Consider the following 13,538-nt stretch of genomic DNA (forward strand, 5'->3'; position numbering starts at 1 on the left):
TGAGCCAAACTGATTTTAACTGTTACAGGTGGTACCTTTTCAGGTAGGTAGATACGTAGGTGGAAGGTGCACCAGTCTGGGGGGCTTCGTTTCCCTTTGGTTCATCCCTCCACGGCTGCCGGGTGTAGGATCCACTCCTCACCAGGTTAACAGCAGATTCTCTGTTGAGGCAGAAGAGAGCACTTCGGCAGTTTAAAAAGACTCTGGAGCCATGTTGTTGTGGTTTATCACACTGCTGAGCACGAAGTTAAGTGCTGGAGTCTCAACATCCAGTGGCAAGAGCAAAGAGCCCTCCACATTCCGGCAATACAAACCCTTTTCCAGCTACAATCCTGATTCACCACAGGGATAACGGGGACATTTTGATTAACTATTCCCCTTAAAATTAGCTCTAGTAATTCCCAAGTATTTATTACTTATTTAATGTCACAAGAATGCATAGTGTTTTGCACACACATTAACACAAGGTCTCTGACCACAAGCACTTGATCCAAATTCAGACTGTTTATAGAAAATCACTTCATACATTAGACCTAGAAAGATCTTGCTCTCCCTGCCTCTCTCCTTTTACCTTCTGAGACATCAAGGACTGGTCATTGCCAGAGACAGGATACCAGGCCACGGATCAATGGCCTGAGCCAATATGGTAAGTCTTAGGCTATTGACTTAGGAGCCAGGAGCAGCATGTATAAACATTTAGCAACAACTAGAACTATGTGCCATGATTCAGAAACAAATGAATGCCCCTACGAGTGTTAACGTGTGAAGGAGCAGGGGAATGGGATCTAAGAATCTGAGCTCAAGTCCCTCACTCCCATGCTGGAAGTATCTTGTGTGTTGTTCTCTGGCAATTGCCTCTCGCCAGCTATAGGAATCAGAACCTATTTGTAGCATGAGCTAATATGCTTCAGAGCTCCCAATTATTTTTCAATTTTGATTTCAAGCTATTCATGCTGTTTTACTTCAAGCCTCTAGAGCATTCCATGAAGCACTGATTTGGCTGGTGTTAAAAGAAAAGTACTGGAAAAATTGTGTGTCACAGTATACTGTGAATACCATCTGCTAATATAGCCTGATCCTTCTTCATCCTACAGAGCAAGGGACACTTAGCAGCAATCAGCTGGGTACAGCACAGTCTGAGGCACTGTTCAAATACACTCAGCTTTATCAGTCATCCCTCCTGTAATTTCAAATACAAATTGTCTGCTAAGATCCAAATAATGGTGGCAGTTTGAGACTGAAGCTAGAGCACGGCAGGCAGGATGTAACAAGAACAGTACAGAATCTATACTTGCTGTGAAATTGTTTCTCAGAGCCTATTCGGTGTAACTGCTTCACAACAATTATAGTTTGTGCTGGCTCTACAAATCAAGCCGAGCTCAAATCTTACTCCCTTTAGATCACATTGCAAGGAACCCACCGGAGGCAGCATTTCCCCAAATAATCATGTTATGAGACAGATGCTGCTTCCATTTTTATACTGCAGCAGCAGCAATGAGTAACCAAACAAGACTTGGGGCCTCATCCTGCTAGGCACTTTACAGACACACAGAAGAGTCCCTGCACCAGAGTTCACAAACTTAAGCTACAATCAAGAAGCAACTGGTGGACAAAAACAAATGGGATGGAAGAGATGATGTTTGAGCAAGTTACAGTACAATAAGCAGGGGTCTCTGATAGAACTCAAATTTAGACTTATTTTAGAGGACAAGAAGGCATCTGCATAGTATCACAATGGAGGGGAGAGATGTGTGTATAATCATCGTTTTCAGCATTTCACATTTTAAATTCTGAAAGTGTGCCAATAATTTAAGAGTTTAGGGAGCAGATACTATCGCCTACTGAGGGAAGGGCCCATTAAATTCACTTTTCATAAAATGTTGCCAGATTTCAAGCCATATCAAACACCTGTGCGCTTGGGAGTTATGAGTGAAAACTATGAAGCATGAACACAGAAACAGCAGAAAGGCATTTCCAAGGATTAAATTCCAGCAGAATCTTCACCAGAATAAAATCTGAGCCTTAAATTCAATCCAAGTCCTACCTGTTTTCCTTTTCTTCTATGTCATCCGTACTGCTTAGTGTTCTAGGGGTTATGGGGGCAACGTAGTTTTTGCTGTCCTTATCCTGAAGGAAAAACAAAACAACGTATTTCAAGATAATGTATATTCCACATGGAAATTACATCTTCAATGGAATTCAGCAACACCTCTGAATTAGTGTTTCCATTCTTGCTTCTAGAAGTGAGAGTAAGTTTTTAATTTTTCCAAATTTGCCAGTTTTCAAGGCCTTTGCTCTAAGTTTAAAAATTGGCATGGAGGAGTCAGCCTGGAACCATTTCAAGAAATAGCCCAAAAGATCTGTTTTCTAGAATTTACCATATGTTATTTTTAGAGAGTTGGCTTCCCTGGCAACTAGCATGGTAAAGGTCAGGCTAGTAATTGAGGGCAGCTTCTAAATTAAGATAGATCGTGTGTAAATGGGCAGCAGACCTGAATGGATGGCGAGCACACTGAGGAAGACTTTAGATTCAGAGCAGCACAATACCTACTGTGAACACAGGTCACTCACTGGCTGGATTAGACATTCCCCACTAAAGTATGTGGGATGCCAAACTGACGGGGGATTGCTAGGCAGGCTCCAATTTAGGTAGGAAGGGGTAAAAGGAATGCTTTGGCTGAATTCCAACAATTTTGCATGAACTACCAACATAGAAAGTAAGATGGCGTACTTTTCAAAACAGGAGGAAAGTATAAATGTACTAAAGCATCTGAACACAGATTCAAGCAGCATGAACAAAAGCTGCAAGAAGAATGACAGGGGCATTAAATTATGGAGATTATGAACGAGTGGCCATAACTGAAACCCAGTGGGATGATGCTCAAAAGTGGGATGGCCTTACAGATGGGTAAGCTGATTGACGCTCCTTGGTAAGCACTCCTCAGATGGGATTCTCTACAAACTGTTTTGAGGGAAAGGAGACCTTTTCCTTGTTGTCTAATAATGCAGAAATCCGGGGACTCTATGAAGAGCGGTAGATGGAGGAACCTCTCTCTCTCAGTGCCTCCCGGGAAGCAGCTTCACTTAGCATATTGTGGCTGCCAGTTTTCCGTAGACCAAGCCTCCAAGATGAGGGAGATTCATCCTTTTGCTCCTCTGATTTGTTGAGCAAACTGGTGAACTTCGGTGGGAGAAGACAACAGCGGTTAGGAAGCTAGGGTACTGCAGACAGTATATCAATTAACTTCCCAGAGAGTTTTACTAAGTAGGTTACACTTTAAAGCATGAGATTCAATGCAGTCGCTAGCGATAGCTAGACACATATACACACACACAATTCTAATCTGTAAATGCAATTTAAGGTTAATTAGGACATAGAGAGGGAATAAAAAGGTGTAATATAAAGGTCTGTCAGCATGTGTTTAAGAAGGGTGCACTACTCAAGAATGGCAAAGACCCAAGTGCCTTATGCAGCTCATCCCACATGAGTGCAAGTGAACACTTCATATGAGAAACCATGCAACCGTGTATTCTGTACATGCTGCTCTGTATTGGTTTTATTATGGACTTCAGCTATACAACCACATACTATTTCCTCAAATATACAATTGTTTCACAACTTTGTTTCAGCTACAGATATGTACAATATTGTAGTACTGGCATATTTCTCTATGTATGCTAGAGAGATCCATGAAAATAATCAGTACTAGAAGAGGGAGGCTCCTGCAAAGCATCTGCCTCCATCTACTCATGTGCAAGGCTATAGGAGAGATGTGTATTTTTTTTGTTGTACCTGTGTAGTACGCACTCATTTAACACTATTGCAATGCATATTTACAATGGGACAGTTAGTTTGCACACGGGACCTTAATTCTGGCATTTCGAGATTTCTGTACTTAACTGCAACCTTCATATTTTTTTAATGTGGTTTTGGATGGATTTCACTCCAAAGAAAAAAAAAGCTAAACACTACCGGATTACCTTAACCCACGTACCTCATGGAGCCCTTACAGCTATTAGATTTTACCTTACAAGACACAGTGAGGCCACTATACTGACATTTCCCTGCAAGAAATCTAGTCTGATGGTAGTGAGACACAGAAAAAGCTCAAGAGGCAGGCGACAGTTGTTGTAAGCGAAGTTGTGTTAATTAAGGGATTTCGGTTAATCTGATGAGTGTGTACACAAGGAGTTTATCTATAAAACAAACGTACACCTACTCCGTGTTAACCCACTTCAATTAATCAAAAGTCTCAAACTACTGAGATTTCAGATTTTCATACTTGCATAGGAAGCGCTCATCGGCTTGAGGTAGCTGCAATGCATGCAGCAGGGAAAGGGTTAACTGCACTATTCATTGTTGCTCACGCTCTCTTCCTCATCACTTGCCTGGTTAAGTAAATTTAAGTTTATGTCATAGGGAGTGCTATCTTATTTGCTCTGGGCAAGCGATTAGGCTGACTGGCACATACAAAACAATTCATGACTAACTATGAAACCTCTTGCATCTCATATCTATTAGCTCACTCTAAAAAAAATAACCTAGCATATAACAACCTGCACTTCAGTGTACGAACCTGAGATGTTAAGCACAGGGCCACCAAAAGGAATGCAAGATATGAAGGTTACTCAGCTGTAACTGGAAGTTCTTTGACATGTACGGTCCCTATCTGTATTCCAAACATGGGGACGCCCATGTTCCTTGTGCCTGAGACCAGAGAATTTGCACGTTGTGTCTGTAGGGCTGAATCCTAGAGCTCCAAGGGTGTAAGGGGAGGTGCGGACCAACTGCTTCTCCAGATCCTTCACTATCGCGAATCTAGTCATGATCCAAAGCAGAGGGGAAGGGGGGGGGTCGTGGAATACAGATTATGGTCCCGTCAGGTGTGCACAAAGAATGCTAACTCCAACATGCACCTACTCCAGGTTCATCTACCATACCAGGAAAGCCGTGACCTTGGCAAAGATTGTTACTTTGGTATTCATTTAGTCTCTGTCTGATGAATAAACAGCCCAAAGCCAGCCTGTATAGAGAGGTGAAGCCTGGTGAATGGCGTTATGCAAGTACACAAGGGCATGTGGGCTAGCAGAGAAAGACAAACCTTGACTATAGTTTGAGGTCTGAGGGTGACTTGAATTAAGCTGTTCATGGCCTGAAATTGGTCCATAGGGAGATAGGCCCTTGCTGAACTCAGTTCTTTGGTTGCTTCTACAAAGTCTAAGGTTTTTGTGGGACTCAAAGTAGACTTTTCTCTGTTTACACAAATTCCCAAGGATGTCAGAAGGTGGAGCAAAGATAGGGTGGCTGATTGAACCTCCTGATTGTATCTGGCCATTAGGAGCCATTCATTCAGGTATGGGAAGTTGGTATAGCTGTTTTGACTCATCTGGGCCACCACCATTGTGAGGTTGCCAGTCCAAACAGAAATCTGAGGAACTTTCTGTGGGGCAGATGAATGCCCACATGAAAGAAAGCATCTTTCACGTTGAGAGCCGTGAGCTACATGCCCTTCTCCAGGAAGAGAATTATCAATGCCAATGTGCACATGCAGAATTATGATTTGCAAATAAAAATATTCAGCTGATGTAGGTCGAAAATGGGTCTTCATCCTTCTTTTTTCTTGGAGACTGAAATATAGGGAGTAGAACCCTTTTCCTAGATGCTGAGGTGGCACTTACTCTATATCCCCTCCTTGGAGGGGACCTTGGAGGGGACAGTCCACCTCCTTACAGAAGATTTCCTCTTGAGGGTGCTCCCTGGAGATGGGCCAGGAAAGGGGTTTGCAAGGGGGAAGGAGAGAAACTTGATGGCATAGCCAGAGTGGATGGTATCCAATCCACACTTATTCATTGTTATTGCCCTCCAATTGTAAGTGAAAAATGCGAGGGGGCCACCAAAGGTTTGGGGGGGGGGCAGTTGGAGATGACATCAATAAATGTATGTAGTTCTCAAGCATCCTGTCAAAAGTAACCTCTAGTTGGTGGATGGGGCTGAGTGGCTGTGGTTGAAAGAGCTGCCTACTTAGGGCTTTGCACGTTCTGACATTGCACGGCAGTTCGTAAGGGTGCTGGCAGTAGAACAGCTGAGGGAGATGTCTTGGTTTATACATCTGTTTGTGGTGTTTCCTCTTTGATGCTGGCTATAAATGCCAAGGGAGTGGGGTGTCATCCTGGAGTCTTAATGAGTGCAGTGATTCATCCGCCTTTTCGTTACAGAGGTTAGACTCAAAGGGCAAGTCCTCAATGGGATTCCTCCCTGAGGAACCCCATACAGTGAAGCCATGATTCATGCCTCAAGTATCACCGTAGCAATAGCTCTAGATGTGGTATCAGCAGTGTCCATTGCAAATTGAAAAGAAATCTTAGCTACCAGTTTGCCTTCATCAGTGAGGGCTTGGAATTGGACCCTGTCCACTGATGGAGTGTCTTCAAACTCCAAGAATTTGGAGTAATTTGTAAAATCGTGCTTTGCTAACAGGACCTGGTTGTTAGCAATTCTCAGCCTTTTTCAGGGTAGGGGTGCAAGATGCAGAAGTATGCCATACCGCCCTGGTTGGTTCCATGATGGCCTCATTTACTGGGAGGCCCACCTGACTGGGGCCAGCGGGCTGCAAGATGTCCATGAGCTTATACTGCATATCATGGATCTCCTGGAGTGGAATCTGGAGTTCAATTGCCACACTCTGCAATTGCCTGTGGTTTTCAGGCAGGGATGCTGAGGATGGAGCAATTGCCTCATCAGGCAAAGACGATGACATCTGTCAGAACCGGTTGATCCAGCTCCATTTCCTCCTTCCACGTGCTCTGATGGAGCCAGTTGGCGTTGACTAGGAGGAGAGGGCCGGCAGGATTCACGCATAGCTCTGGAGTGTCTCTAGCATAGGGATCCCATGGATCCCAACAGGGCCAGTATGAAGTGTCAACTGGTTGGAGGGGGAATCTCAATGCAGTGAATACCATCGGTTCCCTAGGTGGTCACGTCTGGGCATAGGATGGGTCCAAGATCTCCTGCTGTCTCTGTCTGAGCCAACCCCCTACATGGAAGCGATGGCTTGTCTGGACATCAGAATCAACCAATGAGAAGGTAAATTCTGGCTCTGTTGGCCGTACTGGTGGATGAATGCTTCAATTCATCTATGGAATAGAAGACTAATCCCTTCTCCTCAAGGGTTGTTTCTTCTTTCTTCTTCTGTTGTTGAGGTGTCCCTCAGGAGAACCAGAAAGGAGAGGAAACAGAGGACCAGGTAAGGTGAAAATATCCTCAAAAGAGGTAAAAGTTTCAGTCCCTCCCAGAACACGAGGTGTCCCAGTGTTTGGGAATGATGGTGCTCAGCGGATCCTTCTGGGAACAAGTCAGTACAGTTGAAGAGGAGTCTATCCTAGCGCTCCCAGTCAGTGCTGGCAGGTGCCGATCCTTTGGCTTTCAAGTTGTGAGCCTGAGCCAATACCGATAAGACTTTTCTACTTCACACCTTACCCTCGTGGTCAGGAGGTTTAGGCAGACCTGAGTCTTTAGGATCAACACGAAGACTCACCTGACTCTGTCCAAGTCAGGGAGGGATCCTTCTTTTAGAAGCAAATGTGGAAAAGGATCTATGAAAGTGCCCCTAACTCTGCTAAGAGGCCTGAGGCAATGATTACTCTGACTTAACGGCCATAGCCTCTGCTTCGGAGCTCATGCTCAGAGGGGCACTGCCTGCAGACCGAGGCCTATGTACCAGAGGGTTCACCTGCCAGGCTCTGACTGGGTCTCATGACTTTCTCCATGAGATACTTCCTCAGTTGAAACCCTTGTCCCCTCTCAGGTTTGGGGAGGGAAGCAGAGGCAGATGCTGCACTTAGCGAAGATGTGAGCCTCCCCAAGACACTAAAGGCAGCACTAGCCATCATCGCTGACTGAGATGGGGTAGGGGCAAGAGACATTTCTTAAATCCCAGGACTCTAGACATGGTCCTTCAGACGGGAGTGAAAAGAAATTGAGAGGGGAGGCCCCAAGGCGGGAGCAGAGCGCAGGGGGACTAAACTACGCTAATTAAAAGACTGAAAACACTAGAAACTATACACTAGGATATTTACAGGTAGGAAAACAGTGCAAAGGTGGCTCTGGACATAGGATTCCAACTCAGGCTGGGCAACAGTAAGAATAAACAGGTTGGCCTGCACCTCTCCTTATACCATTGATACTGAGCACAAAAAACACCAGGGCCCAAAAACGGACCAACAGACACTACTTGCAAATTCTCCAGTCTCGGGCATGTATGGAATACTCATAGGGACCACACTCATGGCTCCTGCTAGCCAAGTGGATTTAGAGTCAGAAGAAGTTTATGTCTAATCTCAGTAGCTATAGAGAGCTTCACTCGAGGGAGAGGGGGGAGAATATCATTGCCAGAGAAATGACAAGCAGTCTCACCTCTACCTCATTAGTGTAGCATTAGTGTAGCTCATACCATCAAGTCTGGGGCAGGTTATGTAACCTGGATGGATCTTCAGGCTATGTGCTTCAATACCAATTGCATTGTTGTCACATTGCCATGAAGGGCAAAAACAGGAATTTTACCAGTCGCTTCCATAAGGACAGTTTCAATGGAGTTCTCTCTGTTGCAGTAATTTCTGCTGAAAGGAACTAGTGGAACAGATGTAGACAAAACTGCTTCTGTCACCAAACAGGCAGTTGGGTCCTTCCTGGCCAGAGAACCAGGAGTACTTGTTAAGCAGTAATGTGTTGTTGTTTTTTTTTAAATGGCCCAACTTATTTCAGAGGGTGCATAATGGAAAGAGAGCACACCAGACAAAATTAGCCCTATTTGTGCATGTCCCAGACTATTATGCCATTAACTGTGCCTCTTTGTTAAATCAGAGAGAGAATAGTATCTGATTGTAAATCTTGCAACCTCTCTGAACACCAGTTTAAGAAAATCTATTCTCCAGTGCACCCAATTGTTTTAAAGTAACAATGGAATGCACAGTTGGACTCTAAGTCAATCCCCAATTCACTTACTTTTCTGGCAGGAGCTGCGGTGAAGGAGTTATGTTCTGGTGGTGGTATTTGCTCAGTGATGCTAGTCCTGGGTTCATGACCAGAATGGTTGGCAAAGGACTCTTTCTTTCTCTCTACAAGTTTAGAGAAGGGGAGGAAAAACAAGGTGTTTGAATGTTGCATTTATAAACCACTTTCCCTTTACCACTGTGATGTGCAAATAAGCAGACCCAGAGCCTGTGTAATAACAGAACATTCTAGTGCCCCACACTCAGAATAAAGGGAAGCATCCCTAAGTCTACTCATTGAACAAAAGGTATTTCTGCCCAGTCCTAAAACACCTCTGCACTAAGTGGTTACAGCTGAAGCATGCTTTTACAGAGCCATCTATTTCACACCCACCAGGTAAACTGTCCCTTCTTTCCTGAGAGCGTTTGAGGCCAGATAACAGGCTTCATTCATTAGATTTCCTTTAACTGAGCATTCTTGCCAGACATATGGGTTTGAGAACTAGACTAAAGTATTCCTGCAATGCCGAAATATACGGACATTTCTGTGTACAGCTGGGACTAGCTGATCACTCTGGAGATAGTCAAGAATAAACTAACCCAAAACAGCCAGATCCTGTGGCTACCTAGTTGCTCCAGTCTACAAGCTCAAGCTTCCACCATTAAGGCTTTTTGATTTCTATTCAAGACAGATGCCTCTACCCCTACAATATAGCATTCGGTTCCAAACACCTTGTTACCTAAGAACATGGGAGGCACATATCGTAGGCTGGGGAAGGCTATGCCTCCCCAAACAGCCCTGCGTGGCCTCACCCACTCTCCACCCCAAGGCCCCCTCCTGCTTGCTGCTGCCCCTTTGGCCCCAGCCCAGGGAGGCTGCTCCTTTTTGAGGAAGTGTGTTGGGACTGGGGCTAGGGCGGCCAGCCTGCGGCTGGGACTTGGGGCAGGCTAGGCGGGCGCTGGGGCTGTGCCTCCTGGAGCTTCAGGGCTGGGGGTGCTAAGATTTGGTTTTTATTTTGCAAAATGAGATGTATTTAAAAAACCTGTTTGTTGTACAGCCTGAAATGGCTTATTTTGTTGTAAAGCTATGACTTTTTAAATAGAAAAACAACCTAATGAAGTAAGTGTAATGTATGTTTACAAGACGGTTTTATGTGTTTTATAATAATGTTGTTGTTTGCTCCACAGTACAGTCAAAACATGAGAGATCCTTAGACCAGAGGGAAAACAAGCTGAAAAGAAAAAGGAAAGAGACCGCTGAAAAGGAAAATTCACCAGCATCAGTGACGGATGGATGGATGAAGCCCTGTAAATATATTTTGCTTATTGGTTTTGGCTGTTTTATGAGGTTTTGTATTTTAAGTAAATACATAGGTGTGGGTGAGAGGTGCTAAAGTTCAGTTTTTGTAAAATGTTGTTTTTCCCCTGTCATAGGCCTGGGCAACTTTTCTGACAATGCTGTAGTCAGAGATACAAGGACATCTCCTCCAGAACTGCCAATGAACCAGAAATCTGCTTTGAGACCTTTAACAACGCAAAACAGCGCAAGAGCGCAGGTGAAACATCCGGGCGGTCCAAACCTCATATACGTCAAACCCAAGGACAAAACAAAAGACTCTGGTAAAAAACAACCACGCCACCACAACTCCAGTTCCCCAGTGGCCAGCACCACACCAAGCCCTGAGGAAACTGTGAGCGAAAACACACACATTCACAAACCCAGAGCACGCACTCTAGGGGTTGTGAATAAAAAACCAAAAACTGACAAACCATTCTCCCAGAACCATAAGCTTGTCCCAGCTCCCCCATATTTTAGTAGTTGGGAAGGGCTTGAGGCTTTCCTCAAAAAAGTGGTGGAGGATATATCCTCGGGTAGGCTAAAAGAACGGGATTCTAGAAAGAAATGGGAAAAATATGATGCTTGGTTCAGAGCCATGCTGAAAAACATAAGGGCTGAAAAGGGTGGCTCTGAGCAGGCATGACTAGTCGCAAAAAGGTGCCTGGGTAAAAGGGACACCCTCCAGGGTACACATCAGTTTATGTGTAAACAAAAGGGGGGACAGCGTTTGGGGGATAAACAGATGGCTGCCAAAAAGTTCCAGGCCCGGGTTGTTGTAAAAATTTTAAAAAGGGCTAAAGAGGTAATGAGGAAAAAAAATAAAAACAAAAAGAGATGTCCCCTACTGGAGGCTCTCAAACTGGCTTGTCTGAAAATGGGGAGGTGGAATTAGACTCTGGTTTAGCAAATTCCCCAGAGGGCTCTTTAGATGGGGCCCATTCTACTCCCAATGACTTTCATGGCGGCGCCTCAGAGTTTGACTCGCAAATAGCATCTGATGTTGAAGATGCCGCTAATGATCCCGTAGAGGAACCCCCAAGTAACCCCGAAAATGCCGAGGTGTATATGGAGAGAGTGAGAAGTTGGCAACGTGAAGTATCCAGATTTGGGGGGACGGTGTATTGTGAGGAATTTCGTTTTGTTAATCTTGAGCAAATAAATTCAGCTCAGCAGGTTGTTGAAGCCATACACCGGGGAATACAGTTAGTGCTCGATGACATTAACGGTAGGGTAGGCCCTGATGATTATGTTCAGTTACGTTTAGAGAGCCGTAATTTAACTAATTCTTTGTTTTCGGTCAAAAGAACTAGAAATGAGCTGTCTGCTGAGGATTTTTTAAATCAGACCTCAAAACTGCTACAGAGCAATAGAGAGTTGCATCTCGATGGGACGTTGCGCCTTGTTGTGACAGTTGTAAAAAACAGGGGTGGGGGCGCTCATAGAGTTTTAAATACTATCCTTAATAGTCAAATTATTCATAAAAAGAGACAGTGTTTAGTAGACCTGACTTACACCGGTACCAATTTGTGTTTTGCGGGTGGGCTCTTGGCCGTCATTTCCGATCGTAAACCTACGGACGCGGAATTGTTAGCGGAGGCAAGAAAGTTACATGAGAAACTGGGGTGGTCAGATCAAAAAAAGGTTATGCTCAGCGACGTAGCAAAGTTTGAACAGCATTTAGGAGTTAACATACAGGTGGTGTTGTATACGGCGAAAGGCGGCTGGGGTTTTTTTAAAACGGGGGGCACAGTGTGGCCCAAGACTTATTTTATCCTGTTGCACGATGAGCATTACTATGGGGGTTTGGATGTAAAAAAGTTGTTCGGAGCGAAAAATTATTGTGAGTTTTGCCACATGGTGTACAGCCACGACCACTCTTGCAGGTATCATTGCCGCCTCTGCTTGAGCGTAACGTGCTCAGACAGCGTGGGCGAGCAGCAGCGGTGTCCTAGCTGTAGACTGTATTGCCGGTCCAAAGAGTGTTTAGACAGACATATCGACTGTGCAATCAAAAAACCAAGTTGAATGCCTATCTAAAACTTTGTGTGAGAAGTGTCAGTCTTACGTGGACAAGCGGCATAGGTGTAAAGGGAGACGCTGTAAGCAGTGTCAGGAGTTGATCGTTGGTGATGTAGACGGCCACCTCTGTTTTATGGACAGCCTTAGAAAGCCTAAATCTTCAGAAAAGTATATTTTTTATGATTTTTGAATGCACGCAGGAGACCGGGGTGCACACTCCCAATTACATTTTTGCTATGTCCCTAAAGCCAGAAAAATCCTGGGAATTTAAGGGCGATAAGTGTCTTTATGTGTTTGTGAAGACCTTTATTGGCAAAGCGTTTCGGGACTACACGTTCCTAGCACACAATTCTAAAGGTTATGATGCATACTTTATTGTTAAACAGTTACTCAAGGAAAAGATGGGCCTAGAACTGATCACTCAGGGTAGTAAACTAATGTGCGTGGAAGTTAAGGCCCTGGGCATTCGTTTTATAGACTCTTTAAACTTCTTGCCCATGAAGCTTAGCAAGCTACCGCAGGCGATGGGGTTTGAAGGGTGCAAAGGGTATTTTCCACACTTTTTTAACACGTTAGAAAATCAAAATTACGTGGGGCCTATGCCCGGTATGGAGCACTATGGTGTAGAAAGCATGATGCCCAGAGAAAAATCAGAGTTTCTCTACTGGTATCGGGACCACAGCTCTGAGGTGTTTGACTTGCAAAAAGAGCTCGCGTATTACTGTCAGCAGGATGTAAAAATTTTGAGACAGGCCTGTATCCTATACAGAAAAGAGATTATGAAAATGACGGAAAAGGGAGATGTAGTAGAGAAAGAACCTGGTAAATTCGCTGAGATAAAACTGTGTATAGATCCATTCCGGTACATAACACTGGCATCTGTCTGCATGGCTATGTACAGGTTTATGTTTTTGGAGCCTAACACGGTAGCTCTTCTCCCTCCAGACAACTATCACAGGCAGAAAAAGAGATATTCAACCCCATCTATTCAGTGGCTGTTGTATATCTCACACAAAGAAAATATACAAATACGGCACGCTTTACAGGGTGGGGAACTACAGGTAGGCCCCTACTTTTTAGACGGCTATGCCAATGTTGATGGGGTACGCACAGCCTTTGAGTTTAACGGTTGTTTTTTCCATGGCTGTGTCACCTGTTATTGTGAAAAAGCACAAAATCCTATGACGGGGAC

At 44.4% G+C, this 13,538-nt stretch overlaps 1 long non-coding RNA gene across 1 annotated transcript; it reads right to left on the reverse strand.

Annotated features, from left to right (window-relative positions):
- Positions 1-9,360, reverse strand: LOC135983053 (uncharacterized). Its single transcript, XR_010600540.1, has 4 exons — positions 9,002-9,360; positions 2,984-3,181; positions 2,045-2,127; positions 1-161 (listed from the first exon to the last, which is right to left on the reverse strand). It is a non-coding gene; the product is annotated as an uncharacterized LOC135983053 (long non-coding RNA).
- Positions 9,361-13,538: the final 4,178 nt, after the last annotated feature.

This window comes from Chrysemys picta, chromosome 4 (assembly GCF_011386835.1).
Source record: "Chrysemys picta bellii isolate R12L10 chromosome 4, ASM1138683v2, whole genome shotgun sequence".
Lineage (NCBI taxonomy): Eukaryota > Metazoa > Chordata > Testudines > Emydidae > Chrysemys > Chrysemys picta.